Source organism: Protopterus annectens, chromosome 5.part1 (assembly GCF_019279795.1).
Source record: "Protopterus annectens isolate FY-2018-M chromosome 5.part1, PAN1.0, whole genome shotgun sequence".
NCBI classification, from domain to species: domain Eukaryota; kingdom Metazoa; phylum Chordata; order Ceratodontiformes; family Protopteridae; genus Protopterus; species Protopterus annectens.
In genome coordinates this window covers 676,132,398-676,147,412 of record NC_056736.1, presented here as the reverse complement: position 1 = coordinate 676,147,412, position 15,015 = coordinate 676,132,398, and the positions used below count along the sequence as shown (strand labels likewise).

General features: G+C 37.9%; 1 protein-coding gene across 1 annotated transcript in view; it reads left to right on the top strand.

The window, feature by feature from the left end:
* The window catches only part of LOC122803255 (centromere protein J-like), a 147,126-nt gene that overhangs the window by 131,132 nt on the left and 979 nt on the right, over positions 1-15,015 (top strand). The gene's annotated exons all lie outside the window — the stretch shown is intronic.

Genomic DNA, 15,015 nt, shown 5'->3' with positions numbered 1-15,015 from the left:
TAGGAACCTGGGTGGGAATTCCCAGATATGCTCAGAATTAGTCCAAAATGACAAAAAATACACCGAACCCACAGACATTGCCAGCATCCTAGCTGACAGGTTCAGCACAAACTTCTCCCCCCCCTCCCCACCAAAAGGGCAAATATCTATTCCAGCAGAGTGCTGCCTCCCTGACGTCTCAGATGCTCAGGTAAGAGCCGCCCTCTCCAAAGCAAAAAACACAGCATCAATGGGACCAGACGGTGTCCCAGGCTGTGTCCTACATGAATTCCAAGAAGAGCTAAACCCAAACATAAAACTACTGTTCCGTCTCAGCATTACTACAGGATATGTACCCAAAGAGTGGCGTACAGCAGCAGTGGTCCCTCTGCACAAAGGTGGTGCCTCACCGGATCCTGGAAACTATCTCCCCATAAGCCTGACTAGCTTGGTCTGCAAAGCTATGGAAAGGATCATCATGGACCTCATAAATAAAGATATTGGGGACCTACAGACACTGGATCCTACCCAGTTTGGCTTTAAGGGCAGATCCTGCCTCTTATACCTGGTCAATTTCTTTGAAACAGTCACCAAGGCCATTGACGAGGGGAAGGTGTTCCACACAGCGTACCTGGACCTCGCAAAAGCCTTCGATACAATACCCCACTCGGGCATTATAGATAAGCTCACCAGCTTAAATATAAACCCCTATGTCACTAGATGGGTTGCAAACTGGCTCAAGGACAGAACCCACATGGTTAGAATTGCTGGAGCTATGTCAGACTCCAAACCAGTTACAATTGGCGTCCCACAAGGCTCAGTCCTGGGACCTCTCTTGTTCGGTATATATTTCTCGGAGGTACAGGCAAACACGGAAGGACTATGGCTGACCAAGTTCGCAGATGACTGCAAACTGGGTGCCATAATCCACTCTCCAGCCGACACAAGCATCCTACAAAAGGGCCTCATAGAAACAGACAACTGGTGCCAGAGCCATGGCCTCAAGCTAAACTCCAAAAAGTGTATAGCCATCCCCTTTGGCAAAAACAAAGTGCCCACAAATTACCACATAGGTGGTAATCCATTAAGTATGGAAGAAGTAATTAGGGACCTGGGGACCCAAGTTGATAGCAATCTCTCTTTTGACAACCACGTGGCCAAAGTGGTTAGAAAAACATTTTATATAGCCCACCTAATCATGAAGGGATTCACATCTAGATCAGGGGAGGTCATTGTGCCTCTTTACTCATCACTCATCAGGCCCATAATTGAGTATAATGCCTCTTTTGGGATGTACCTTACCAGACACCTGCAGCAACTGGAAAGACCCCAAAAGTACCTCACCAAGATGATCAAAGGGCTAAAACAGATGCCATATGCTGCCCGGTTAAAGAAACTCCAGCTCTACTCAGTGGCATATCGCCTGCTCAGAGGCGATCTGTGCCTGATGTATAAAGCCATGTCCAACATGGAATTAATGGACATGCTGCACCTCAGAAAATCCAAATCCCATCGAGCTATGCACTCGAGAGACTTGAACCTCAGCACTGAAATAAATAGGACATGCTGGAGGGACAGATTCATAACCCAGAGGCTCCCTTCACTCTGGAATAAAATCCCAGTCCAGGTTAGGCAGAGTCCCTCATTGACTCTCTTCAAGAGGAATCGTGATGAGTGGATGGGAGATCGTAGGTTTACCCCCGGGTATCACTTCTGTCACTGTTAGACAGAGGCACAGTATACTAACCTCGAAAAAGGGCATAGCAAAATTCATTTAAAATGGGTGGCGAAAGCCAAACACACTCTGGCTAGGCTTATAAATGCCCTAGGGCAGATAGCCTAGTATGAACCTATGAACATTAATGAAGAAGGTAGTAATTATAACAGTGTATTTATGAGGGGTAGCAAGTACAGGGGTTATATCTTATCAGATGCCTTTGACAGAGAAATTTGGAAAAATGGTGTTTAGATGGTATAAGGTTCAAAACTGAATGTAATGAAGTATGCAACATTGTATAGATCAAAATAAAAATGCATGGGCTTTACATGATGGCTGCGCACTGATCATGGCTTAATTTCAGCTCTACCAGTGTGAAAAAAAGAAATTGATGCATAAGGTAAATTAAACCTTGAAGGAATAGAACAAGTCAAATAAAAAAAAGGCTGGAAAAAAATAGAAGAAGCTTTAAGCAGCTATTCAGATGAGCTGATAACTGCAAAACTCAGATGCTGAAATGAAGAAAAGGCTGACTGAGTATGAGACTGCATTTCAAAAAATGGTAGCGAGATGACAGAGCACACAGAGGAAACCTGAGATTTTTCTGCTATACCAGAGAAACTAGAAGGACCAGACTATATTAACTTTATGAAAGCATAAATAAGTAACTGAAGGTGTATTCTGTAGCAGGATTTGTTAACTGAAATGGCTTCAAACATGGCTATGAGAAAGCAGCCAAGACCTGTATTAGTAAAGGTGCAATCATACCAGCAGAAAGAGTTGATCCTGAACTGTAAGTAAAACACTTTTTTTTGGTCTTAACAGTATTTGTATAAAATGTCATGGTATAAATTGCATGTTGCACAGTAAAGCATTTTTTGTAATTGTTCTATGTGATAAAGATACTAAAGTAAACAGGTACTTTTTTCTTCTTTGCTAATTGTATGAAGTGTAGGCATTACAATGTAAAAAGAGAAGAAAGACTGGAAAAAAAGCATGTTTAAGTTAATAGGCTGTAGTTTGGGACTGTTGGTAAGAGTGATGGAGTGTAAAAGTGCACGGATTTATAATATATGCATAATTGAGGTGTTTTCTTTTACTTTGCATATGTGAATGTCTGTATTAATTCCCTTGGCTTAATCTAATATGTTTTTAGTATAAGTGAGTGGGCTTTAAAAATAAGAGATCATTGTGAACATAATGAATTGTTTTCCTTTAGCAAATTAATGTTCCTTATTAGTTGAGAAGTCTGCAGCTGAAGGCACCTGTACATTCTGTTATGTTTGCATGGAAACATGCTGACTACAGGTGAGGGCAATAAATCTTGAGACGTGCGGACATTATTTTCTGAGAGAAACATAAAATTAAAAAAGTACAAGGGCAGGCAGCTTAATAAAAAGTAAAGTTTTAAATTATTTATTTTTATTTTATTTGACATTTGTTTACTGGGGTAGTCTGACTGGGTCTACAGAACCCATTTCCAGCAGAGGCCTGGGTAGAAAAGCTCCACATACAGTATAATCTATTACAACAGAAATTACATTAGAAATACTATACAAAAAAAGTTGAAAGAACAAACTGCTACAAGATGTAGCAATATATTACTACACATGTAGACAAGTTTATACAGTTGAAACATTACAGACAATAATAGTCACTCTCACCATACATGATGTAGTCAGTGTCCAAAAAAGTAGTACGTGGGTAGTGCATTGTGTGATATTGACTGTAATAGTACATGCAAAATAGAATATTAGTTTCAGGTAGGAAAATAGCAGCCAGAAAGTTAGTGATGCAGATAGATAAAGAGAGAGAGTTAAGAAAAATAGAAGCAATACAGCCTGAGCAGTAGCTTAAGGATATGGTATAGAAGCAGAGAAGGAGTTAGAAGAGCCTTAGGATCTTGCAGTCTGTGAGGGATTGCAATGTGACAGAATGAGGAGGACCTGAGCATTAGGCAGGCTTTATGCAGGAGCAGAGCCATGTATTTTTAAGATTATTTTTTTAAAGAGGCGTTGAAATGGCATTTCAAAATTTATTGCAAGTGAGTAAGAGATAGCTTTTCTGGTCCCTAAACTCTTCATTGCATTTACTAGAACAGTGTATAATTTAGTTTTACTTAAAGATAGCCATTGCACTTTCTCTTAAAGCTAAACGTTAATATTTTTGAAAGCATATGAACTGATTTTTATGTCTGGGAAGGGAATAAAGATAAGAGAAGAATAGACCACAATTAGTGTAAGTAGGAGAATAGGATGTAACATGCGTCTTAGCATGGATAACCTTAATTTTAAGTGAGTTAATGCCTGTGGGTACAGCTGTTGATTTTGGTACAGTTCTTATCTGGAAGGTTAAACTTCATTATTTGAATATGTAAATAGCTTTGGGTGTTTTTTTTTAAATTACTAGAGTATGGAGACGTTTTGAGGACATGTTTGCCTTTTTGTTTTAGGGTTTTCATTGAAGCAAAAAGTCTTGTAAAATGTGACATATAAAATGTATAAAGGATCAACCTGCCAAACATTAGTAGATGCATGTAACTCAAAAGCTGGAAGAAGACTTTTAAAAAAGCTGTCATATATAATAGGTGGGAGTAATAACTTCTTATCCTAATGGTTGTGCTGTCCATATTATGTTGGAATGTGAATTTCCTCACAGGTGTAGGCAGAAAGGTAAGCGTACTGAATTACATTAAGAAATGCAGAGTGCAAATAGCAATGCTACAGGAGACACATTTGGAAGAAAATGAACATGTGAATTTGATAAAGGATTTAATGAGTTTGCAGATGACTGCAAGATGGGAGCTATTATTAACTCCCCAAGTGATGTAGACATCCTACAGAAAGGCCTCACTGAGACCAATGACTGGTGTCAAAACCATGGCCTTAAGCTTAATGCCAAAAAATGTTGTTACCCCCTTTGGTAAAAACTCAGTTCCCACTAATTACCACATTGATGGGAGCCGACTGAACACTGAAGGCGTTCTAAGAGATCTGGGGACGCAGGTTGACAGCAACCTCTCCTTCTACCATCACATTGCCACTGTGGTCAGAAAGTCCTTCTATGTGGCACATCTTGTTACCAAGGGTTTCGCATCCAAGAAGAAAGAGGTCATCATCTCTTGCTACTCTTCCCTCGTTAGACCAGTCATTGAGTATAATGCCCCATTTGTCATGTACCTCACTAGACACCTGCAACAGGTGGAGAGGCCACAGAAGTACCTCATGAAGAGGATCCTAGGCATTAAACACATGTCCTACATGGACAAACTCAAAAGACTCCAGCTATTCTCTGTCTCATATCGCCTGCTTAGAGGTGGCCTTTGCCTGACTTACAAAGCCATGTCTGACTCAGCTCTGTTAGAAATGCTACATCTAAAGAAATCCCAGTCCCTCCACACCACATGCTCCAGAGACCTCAAACTCATTACCACAATAAACAGAACACGCTGGAGGGACAGGTTCCTCACCCAGAGACTGCCGATGCTCTGGAATAGACTTTCCATACGTGTCAAGCAGAGCACCTCACTGTCTTTCTTCAAGAGAAATCTTGATGAGTGGATGGGTATATAAATTTCACCCCGGGGATCATTCCAGTGGCTCTGCTTGATAGAGGCACTGTGAACGAACATTGTGTAGCATGATGCCAGCGCACATCTATGTGCTAGCCTTGTAAAGGCTCCATGGCCATTAGCCTAGTACACACCTGTGAACCTATGATGGATGTTCAGCAGAATATCATAGGCAAAGGGGATTACTTATACTAATTGCCAGAGGAGCTCCAATAGTGATGGAAAATATATTAATGGTAGATTTGTGGTAGGATTATGCTGGCATTGCATTTATATTCCACCTAAAATTTCTGTTACGGAGCTTAAGACAATTTTGGGAGAAATAATCCACTTTCAGCAAGGAATATTACTTAAAGATGGGGACTGGAACTTGATTTGCAACAGTGAGTATGTTTCTGGGAGCCCTCAAAGGGAAAATAGTACAAAATATGGTAGATTTCTGAAAGTTATGAAAATATTTGGTTTGGTTTGGAAGATGTGAATTCAGTAGTAGGAACTCTGAGAGAATTTATGTATTTTTCACCAAGGTACAATAACTGGACTGGACTAGACAGAAATTATATTTCACAGGAACTTGAGCATTTAATTGAAAGCTTTGATGCACATCCAATAACTATTTCAAATTATGTGCCAATACAATCTAAGCTGAAAATGCAGAGTAATAAAGTGAAAATGAAACACTAGTGCTTTCCCACCTACCTTTTAAAAAGAGATGAATTAAAGGAACAGGTAGTGGAAATTATTTGAGAGTTATTAGGGAAGATGGAAATTTCTATAGAATGTATAGCTAGTAAGTGAGATAAAAATGAAAGTAGAGTTTAAAAAATAAGGTAGAAATAAAAGTAAAAGTGATATGGTAAACAAGTGAGAATTATTTAGAGGGGCTGACAAAGTATAAAGTTTTACAAAGTAAGGATAATCTCACAGAACAAAAAGAGGTGTGACTGCAGGGTACTAAAGAGAAAATAATCTCGATAATATGCATGAGCTTAGAAAGATTGCTGTTAGGTGACTGTTTTTTGATAATAACCTAGTGAACAACAGCTTAAGCAACACAAAGCAGAAATGGTTGTTGCCACACTTAAGAAGCCCATAATAAGAAAAAGAACCAGAGGTCTTTTTGAGCTATTCCAGATAGTTAAGAAATTTTATGAAAAATTGTATAATGCATATAAATGTGGAAATTAAGAAAATCATAGATGGAAATAAGTCATGGAAGACTTAAGTATGCCAAGGTTAGAAGTAGGTAGATGAGGCATACCAATTAATAGCTAAGATAGAAGGAGATGAGATAAAATGGTGACCTATAACCAGTCAACAGGAAAGTCTCCAGGAATAGATGGTATTCCTGTGGAAGTTTGGAAGCTAGGAGAAAAGAAAGCTATAAAGATCTGGAAGGTTTTGTTTAACAATATTTTAAAAGGAGAGGAGGCACCAACATCCTGAAAGAAAGCTGTGGTGGCTGTAATACCTAAAGGCAGTAAAGATCCTTCAGACCCAACTTCATATGGACCCATTTAAATTTTAAGCCATAATTATAAAGTCGTAGTCTATAATAGCTAAGGCAATGGCAAACGTTGCCAAAATTGATAGATATGGATCAATGTGGTTTTGTGGAGTGGATGCAGACAGCTGACAACATTAATATAACAATCATGAGGGATGGGAGGTTGGCGTAATGGTTAAGGTGCTTACATTAGAAAAACAAGGTGCAGGGTTTGATCCTGACATGGGGTAATTGGCTAGGTTTAAAATGGCCCATAAGGGCAGTTAGCCTAGTACTAACCTATGAACTAGAATTAATCAGAATATAAGAAAATGTCACTACTGATGGGTCTTGATGCAAAGAAAGCATTCAGCAGAGTGAACTGGGATTTTTATGAATAGAGCAGTGGAAGCATTTGCATTCCCTGATACAATAATAAGCTTAATTGGGAGGCTATATGAGTGATTGCAGGCAAAAATGAAAGTGAGAAGGTTCTTCTTTGATAAGTTGTGTCTGAAGAGAGGAACCAGTCAGGGGTATCCTCCTTCCCTTAAGATATTTGCATTCTGCTTAGCACCGTGGACAAAGAAAATAAGGGACTCAGAAATTCGAGGATATAATTTGTACGGTAATTAAGAAAAGTTGGCTTTATTTCCAGATGATATTATTTTGTACTTGATAAACCAGAAAAGGACATGTCAGTGTTGTGTAAAATTCTGAAAGAGTTTCAAGTCTTTTTGTGATATAAAATTAATGAAGATAAAACAAAAGCAGTAGCTGTAAACTATGTACCCACACAGGAATTGATTCAGCAATACCTATATTTATGGGGACATGATAAAATGAAGTATTTTGGAGAATGGATTAAAAAAGATTCAGTTAGGCAGCTATGGATGTGTGGGGAGAGACTAAGCAAAAGATAGTACACAAACTGAGAAACTAGAAGTTCTTGTTTATGAAGATAGATAGCAAGATACAAACAGTGAAACTGTTTTCATTCCCTTTAGTTTTATATACAGGTCTGTCACATTTTTATCAACAGAGGAGTACTTTTGCTTAGTAATTAATAGTGTTGAAGGGTTTTATCTGGGAGGGGAAGAAGGCAAGGGTGTTTAGTGAGATAAGCTGATTCTTCCCATACAACCAGATGGTTTTGGATTACCTGATTTGAAGGGATATTTTAGAGTTACACAGTTAAGACTCATGTATATAACATAAGGAGATAGCTATAATTCAAAGTAGTAAATGATGATGATGAATCAGGGGGAAATTAAAAAAAAAACGGAAAGAGTGGGATTTTGAATGCAGATCCTTATGGAGAATAACAACAGGTGTACAGAATATTCTGTTTAGAAGTTATGCTAAGAAATAAGCCAACATGATAATGGATAAAGGAGAGTCTGCATATAGGGATGACTGCAATTAGGGGTACAGAGAATATTCAAGAGGGAATGAGAATTTATTAGAGAAAACTGCCAAAGGAATCAAAGTACTGGGAGCAAGTAACTAGAGAGGGAAATATAATCGAGTGGGAAGAGGCCACAAAGACATTTGGACTGCAGGCTAGAAGTTGCCTTCCCTATCAGGGGTTGATATTAGAGTATAGGTAAAGAAAAAGTGATTGGAGAATCCAAAGTGAAAGGCTTGCTCTAGTGGGATTTTTGGTTAAATCTGGAACAGAGGCTGCTGTTAAAAAAGGGGATAATTAAACAGGGATATAAAACATTGCAGAATATGTATAGGAATCAATCAGAGGAGGTTAAAAAAAGATTCAGAAGAGAGACTGGATAAGGAATTGACAAGGAAACAAGTGTTTGTGTATGTATTTTTATGCCCAAAGCAGCCTCCAAAGAATTATTTCTCCGGTAGATAACAAATGATGGAGGTGTGATGAGGAAGAAAGAGGTAACTAGGAATATATATTTTTGGAGTGTAATGAGTTGGCTGAGTTTAAAAATTCACTACAAACTACTCTGTCAGAAATAATGGCCAAGCAGAGATAGAAGAAATGGAATTGTTATCGTTAGAAAAGGGTAACAGAAATGACATAGAAAGAATGGAAATTCTGGGAAGAATACATGCTTAATTTTTTGGAGCAGTGAGGTTTAAGGGAAGGTAGGAATTGAACAATTTATGCTGGATTGCTAATAACTGTACAGAAGAATCTATGTGATGTTGTAATGTTTGTAACTGTCAACATGTTAACATGGTTTGTTTTGATAATTCAATAAAGGTGTTAAAATGGATAAAAATGATGCATTCCATGATTCATTTTCTTTATTTTATTATAGTGGGATTTTTATGCAGATATTAATCTAAGACAAACTAGTCTAAGAAAGTTGTTGCACGTCAAGTATAAGAAAGTGTATGTCAAGTTGAAAGGAAGTACGAGATGGAGAAATATGAAGTTAATTGTAGCAATTGGAGAAATAAAATGTTTCTCAAAGTCGAAACAGAACTTTGAGGAGTGGAATATTAAGATAAAAGTGTGATATGCAGATATAGTACATTTGTTATTTATAGAAGGTGGTTGAGTTTTGGAGAAAAAATAAAGGATGCTACAAAAAGGTTACAGAAAATTAGTGAGCAGAGTAATTTCGTCTGGAAGGTAATTATTGAAATATACTAGTAAGTTAAAATGAAATAAAAAGTGTCGAAAGGATATGTAATTTCGTTCAAAATAGTGCGGAGATAAATAAGAATTAGTATAGCATTTTTGTTTGATATGGCATATCAGAATGCTTTTGTTATAAATGGAAAAAAATATTTGGGGGCTGCAGATAAGTAAAGTTACAGGGGAAAACATTTGTTTTGCTTTTGCGTACAGGGATAATGGGATTATCAGAAGTGTTGAATAGACTTCTAATTTGTATAGCCTGCAAAATATCAACAGGAATTATAGAATATCACTACACAGTAAAGCCAAATGTTGTAAGGGATTTATGAAAGAATATTACATGGTATGAAATATTTCATTTAAAAGGAGAAGATGAAAAGTGTGTAAGAAATTTTATAATACAAGTGTTAAAATCTAAACTATATAATAGAAATGTGTGCTGTATCTTTGAAAGGTTGTAATGTTTTTTCTTGTGAAAAGTGAAATTGAATTGTCTAAATAAAATTATTTGTACATGTATGTCTCTTTACTGGGAAAGTCAGACTGAGATTGATCCCATTTTCAGTGGAAGCTTGGGGAGAAAATATCCACAGTTTGACAAAGCTATAGAGGACATAACAAACACTTAAAAAGTGAAAGTAGTTTTTCGTTGTGCAAGGAGAAATAAAACTGTAACGTTTGTACAAATACAAATATATGAGATATTCACTTTACATAATTATATTAAAATATTGTGGCATTTTTCATCCTGAATTAGATATATATGTGAATTAAAATTGCATGTGCAGTTTAGGATCTACAGCTGAAATGTTATAGTATGTACTGAAACTGTATATGTACAGGTAGTAGAAAGATCGAGATATATGTTTTGACTTATGTTAGAAGTATGTTTGTATGTTATGTAGTTTAACTACTATAAAAACAGTTTTTAAGAGTAAAGAAAGTAAGAGTTTGTACAGGAGGTTGTAGTTTTGGATATTAATATGTGTGATTTAAAATGAATGTTATCATGCAGTGGACCATGAGACAAAAGGCAATAGATAGAGATGTTAGGTGAAATAGGGATGGGGTGTAAGGGTAGCTTTATATGGATTAGAAGAAAACTGTTTTATGATTAGTATTTATATGCTCTCCTGGAGCTGTGCAGGATCGCAGACAGTAATCTAATAAGTATTTTTTTCAGTGCTGCTTTAAATAAATGTAGTTTGTCTATTTGTCTTAGTTATAAGTGGATGGAGTTCCTGATGTTTGTAACATAAGAGTAAAGTGAGTCACAGGCAGAAATATTTGATTTTGTGACAGAGTAGGATTTTGTTGCTGGATCTGAGGGTACTGGTTGTAGTTTCAGGGCAGTATATTAGTTTGTAGCTGTAGTGAGCTGTGAGTAGTTAAGGTAGTATGGACGTTCAAGACAGTTAATATCTTTTAAGGGTATCCAGTGGTGAATCTTTTGGGGGTATTTGTAGCAAATTTGACATTTTTGTTGTAGGTCATTTCTAGTTTGATTTGTAGTGTGGAACTGAGATTGGTGAAGATAGGTGATGCATAAAATAGGGCTGGAAGTAGGTGTGTTTTTTCTTTTGATTTTCTGACCTGTTCAGTAAGAGAATTTTTCACCCTCTAGAGGGAGCTTAATTTCCAGTTTGTTTCTTGATAACTTGGAGGAAGTGGTAATCATTTTTGAGTTGATCATTGATTAATATTTCATGGAGTTTGGTTTGAGAAACACTTACTGTTTTTGTGCTATTAAATGATAGAATGTGGAATGAATGGGTTTTTTTTCTAGCTATTTTAAGGGGTCAATAACATTAGTTTTGTGTTTTGGGGGTTTATGTGTAGATTTGTCTTGTTAGGCCGGAGTTAAAAGGATAAGAAAACTTCTTGGGTAATGTTTTGCAGGGAGGATAGCATCTGAGCAGAACAGATAAATGTAATATCTTCTGCATATTGTACTGTGTTTGCTTGCTTGGAGGTGGAGTGTAGATTGTTAATAAAGGTATTAGAAAAGGGGTCCTAGAATTGATCACTGGGGACTCTGAGACCTGAAGAAAATGGAGTAGTCCTGGTGCCATTTTACATCCACTGAGAGCTAGAGAAACAAGTTCAGGAAGATTTTGGTGTTCATCTATATCAAATGCTTTTGATGGGTCAAGAAAGACAGTTGAGACTAGTTTGCCACAGTTTCCGAGTTGATTGGCAGTGTTGTAAGGCTGAGGAAGGCAGTTGTAGTGCTGCAATAAGGTCAGAAGCCACGTTGAGAGGGAGTAAAGAAGTTCAAGTCAGTAAGGTATTTGATTAGTTGAGAGTGTATGCATTTTTATAGGATCTTAGATAATGGTGCAAGGATGGCATTTCGTCAGTAGTTGGTTAGGTCAGTAGAGTTGCCACCTTTATGGAGAGGTGTGTTTTATGACATTTTCCAGATATTAGGGACATAGTTTTCTTTATTGATTAGAATGGAGATGGAGAATATATTATGGCTTCTGTTGCTATTTTTAGATAATCAGGTGGCAATTTCTCGGCCGCTAGAGTATTAGGTTTCAGTTTTTGTAGGTGATTTTTTTTATTGTTGAGGTGGGGACAAGATTGAATATGAACTGTGCTTTGCTATTTTTGGATTCTGGGATAGAGTTGTTGAAGCATTTTGTTTGGTGAGAGGCAAGACTGAGTTTATGAAGTGGGAACTGAATTGTGTTGCTATATTTTCTGAGCTGTTTCTTGTGTGTGTGGGGGGTGAGATTTTCCCTAATGTGAGGAGTAGTTTTAGTGAGTCCAGATGAGTTTAGGATTGTTTTGATTTGTGTTTTGTAGGTCTTCAGAATGTGCATTTTTGTTGTTAAATGTGTATTTTTTAGCCAGGTTCTTAAAATATCTGTAGTCTTCTAGGGATGATTATTTTTTTTCTTTTTTCCATGTTTTTCATTCGTGATCCGTTCTTCTTAAGAGTTGCTTATTACACTCAGTTACCCAGGAGGCAGGTATTAATCTAACTCTCTTTGTTCTCAGTGAGACTAGATTGATTGTTCATAGGTTGGTACTAGGCTACCGGCCCTAGGGCCTATACAAGCCTAGCCATAAAAATTACATGGCTATTTCTTCCCACAGTATTTACTTCCCTGGACCCCTGATTAGCAGGGCCACTGATGTGATCCTCAAGGTGAATTTCCTATCTCTCGAGTGTATTTAGGAAAATGTGGCTGAAATAAGTGAGTACCTCATCTAGAGGTAGTATTTTTAGGGAGTTCCAGTTAAGTTTCTTTAAGGTAGAGATACAGATTTCTGAATTGAAATTTCTTTGGTTGCGGACTTCTTTATATGTTACTTGCTGATGAAGGCTAATCCACTGGCTGATAATTTAAGTAGGTAAGTGGTTATTGATAGTGTCAAGTGGGTATCCACTAGCATTAATGTTATTGAGTTTATTTGTAAGGATCCAGTCTAATGTTGTTTTCTTGCTTGAGTTTTTGTGTATTCTGATGGTATTATTTAGGCTTTTTTTGTTTCCAGTCATTGTTTAGATCACCTAAGATTAGAGTTTCTTAATTCACATTACTGTTTAGCCAGTGCAGAATTTCTTCTATTGTGGCTAGATTGTTTTCAGGGGGTGAGTGATGGGGTGTAAAGGTCTATTATGCAGATGGATTTTCTTTTGTTGATTTTTAGATGGTTGGATAGAACCTCTGCATTATGAAATTGTGGGTGTTTATGAGGATATGGGGCTAGTTCTAATGTGATTTTGAAAATAACTTCTATTCTGCCTCCTCATTTTTGTAATCTGTGTAGTCTATTCATATTGAAACCTGGGGGGAGGGTGGCAGAACTGCATTATCAGGTACTTCTGATTTTAGCAGGTTTCTGTTGTAACAGCTATGTCAAGACAGTAAAATGATAGGCGTGCATGGTCATTTGGGGTTTTGTTATAGATACTTAAAAAGTTTGTTTAGTAGTGGGAGGTTGTGTCCTCTTGTTAGATTTGTGGAGGGAGGTGTAGGGATTTTCAGAAATGTTTATTGGTTTTGTTTTAATGCGAGTAGTAGTAGTACTTGAGTTTTGTTTGTATGTGTGGATAGGGAAGGAACAATGACTTCTTTGTGTTCGTGTGTTTGAAGGTATCTATGTTGAGAAATGTGTGTATATAGTTCAACAGAGAGAAATGAGAAGCTTTGAAGGGTTTATGGAAGTGCAGGTGAGTGGGGAGAGTAGTGATGTTGGCTATATGTGGGTTTGGAAGTTTGTAGTGTGAGCAAGAGCAATATGGAGAATTGTGGTGGGTAAATGTGAATAAGTCATTTTAGAATGAGAAAGTATTTGGGTGATTCTAGTAGTGTGTATATTAGCTATGAGGTAGTTTTGTGTGGATAGGCTATAGCTGGCAAGTAGTGCTGTGGGGGGGGGGGTTAGAGGAGGATTTGAAGTATGCTAGTGTTGGTAGAAGAAAGTATTAGTCGTATGGGTTTTGAAAATGTGGATAGCGGTGAAAGCTTTGGAGATTTATGGGGAGATAGGATCTCAGGCATATGTAGGGCGTTTGAACATCCTGTTAGAGGTACAAAACCTCAGAAGTGTAGTGCCTCCTGTAATGCTGCATTACAGTGTCAGTTTTGGAAAAAAATTACTCCTAGCACCTAGTGTGGGAATAGAACCCACTGCCTTTTGATATTCCACCAACAAATGCAAGCATGCTACACATTGAGACATTGTATTTTGCAATTAACTGAAATAGAAAAAAAGACTGCAGCTGTTTAGAAATAATATGATGTTAAGTTGTCTATCTCGCCTTCATTCTTGCTGGATGGGTTCGGAGCCGACCTCGGCTCCGACTCGGCCACTCTAAAAGCTCGAGAGTTGGTTCCACCGGCTCGAGGCTCCCCTTATATCCCACAATGCTAGGCGTGAGTTACCTCAGATCTCGTTTGCCGCTACAGCGATCGAGGTGTTGGTTTTCTACCGGCTTGTTGGTAAGTGTATTTTCAGTAAAGTTAGAATACTTAAACCCCTATATTTTTAAGTTTAACTACTTTTCCCTTAGTTTAGTGGATTTCTACCCCTGTTTTTCAGAAAATCCGTTTCTTCCCACAAGAACTTAAAAGTTCTCCCTCGGGCCTTCTGGCCTTCCCCCATTCCCTAGTGGTGTGTGTGTGTTGCTCTTAATTAAAACTTTTAGTTAATTGTTTTATTTTTGAGTTTTAAAATAAGATAAGTGTAATCAGTGTGTCTGACTGAGTGTGTGTGGTTACACTTTCTTGTTCTAGGATGTCTAAAGACACAAAGGTCTCAGGCTTCAAGAAGTGTGATGCGTGCTGTCAGAAAATGTCTCTGACAGACGGTCACACTTCTTGTGTCTACTGCCTGGCCTTTGCACCTGCAGGACTCCTGTGCTGTATGCCTGCAGCTTCAGTCCCAGGGTCCTGCAGGAAAGAAAGAACAAGTTGATCTTAAGGGGTCTACTTAAGCCTGAGGATTCCCTTTCTGTCTCTGGGAAGCCCTCCAAGGCTTCTAGGTCCTGGCTCCAGCTACTGAGCCGAGACCTAAGGCTGCTAAACCCTGTCTGCATCGGCTCGGCTGGAGCCGATGAGTCTAACTTCTGTGGTTCCCTCGGCTCCGGCTGGAGCCGAGGTATTAAATCCCTTGTCGGCTCCGACCAG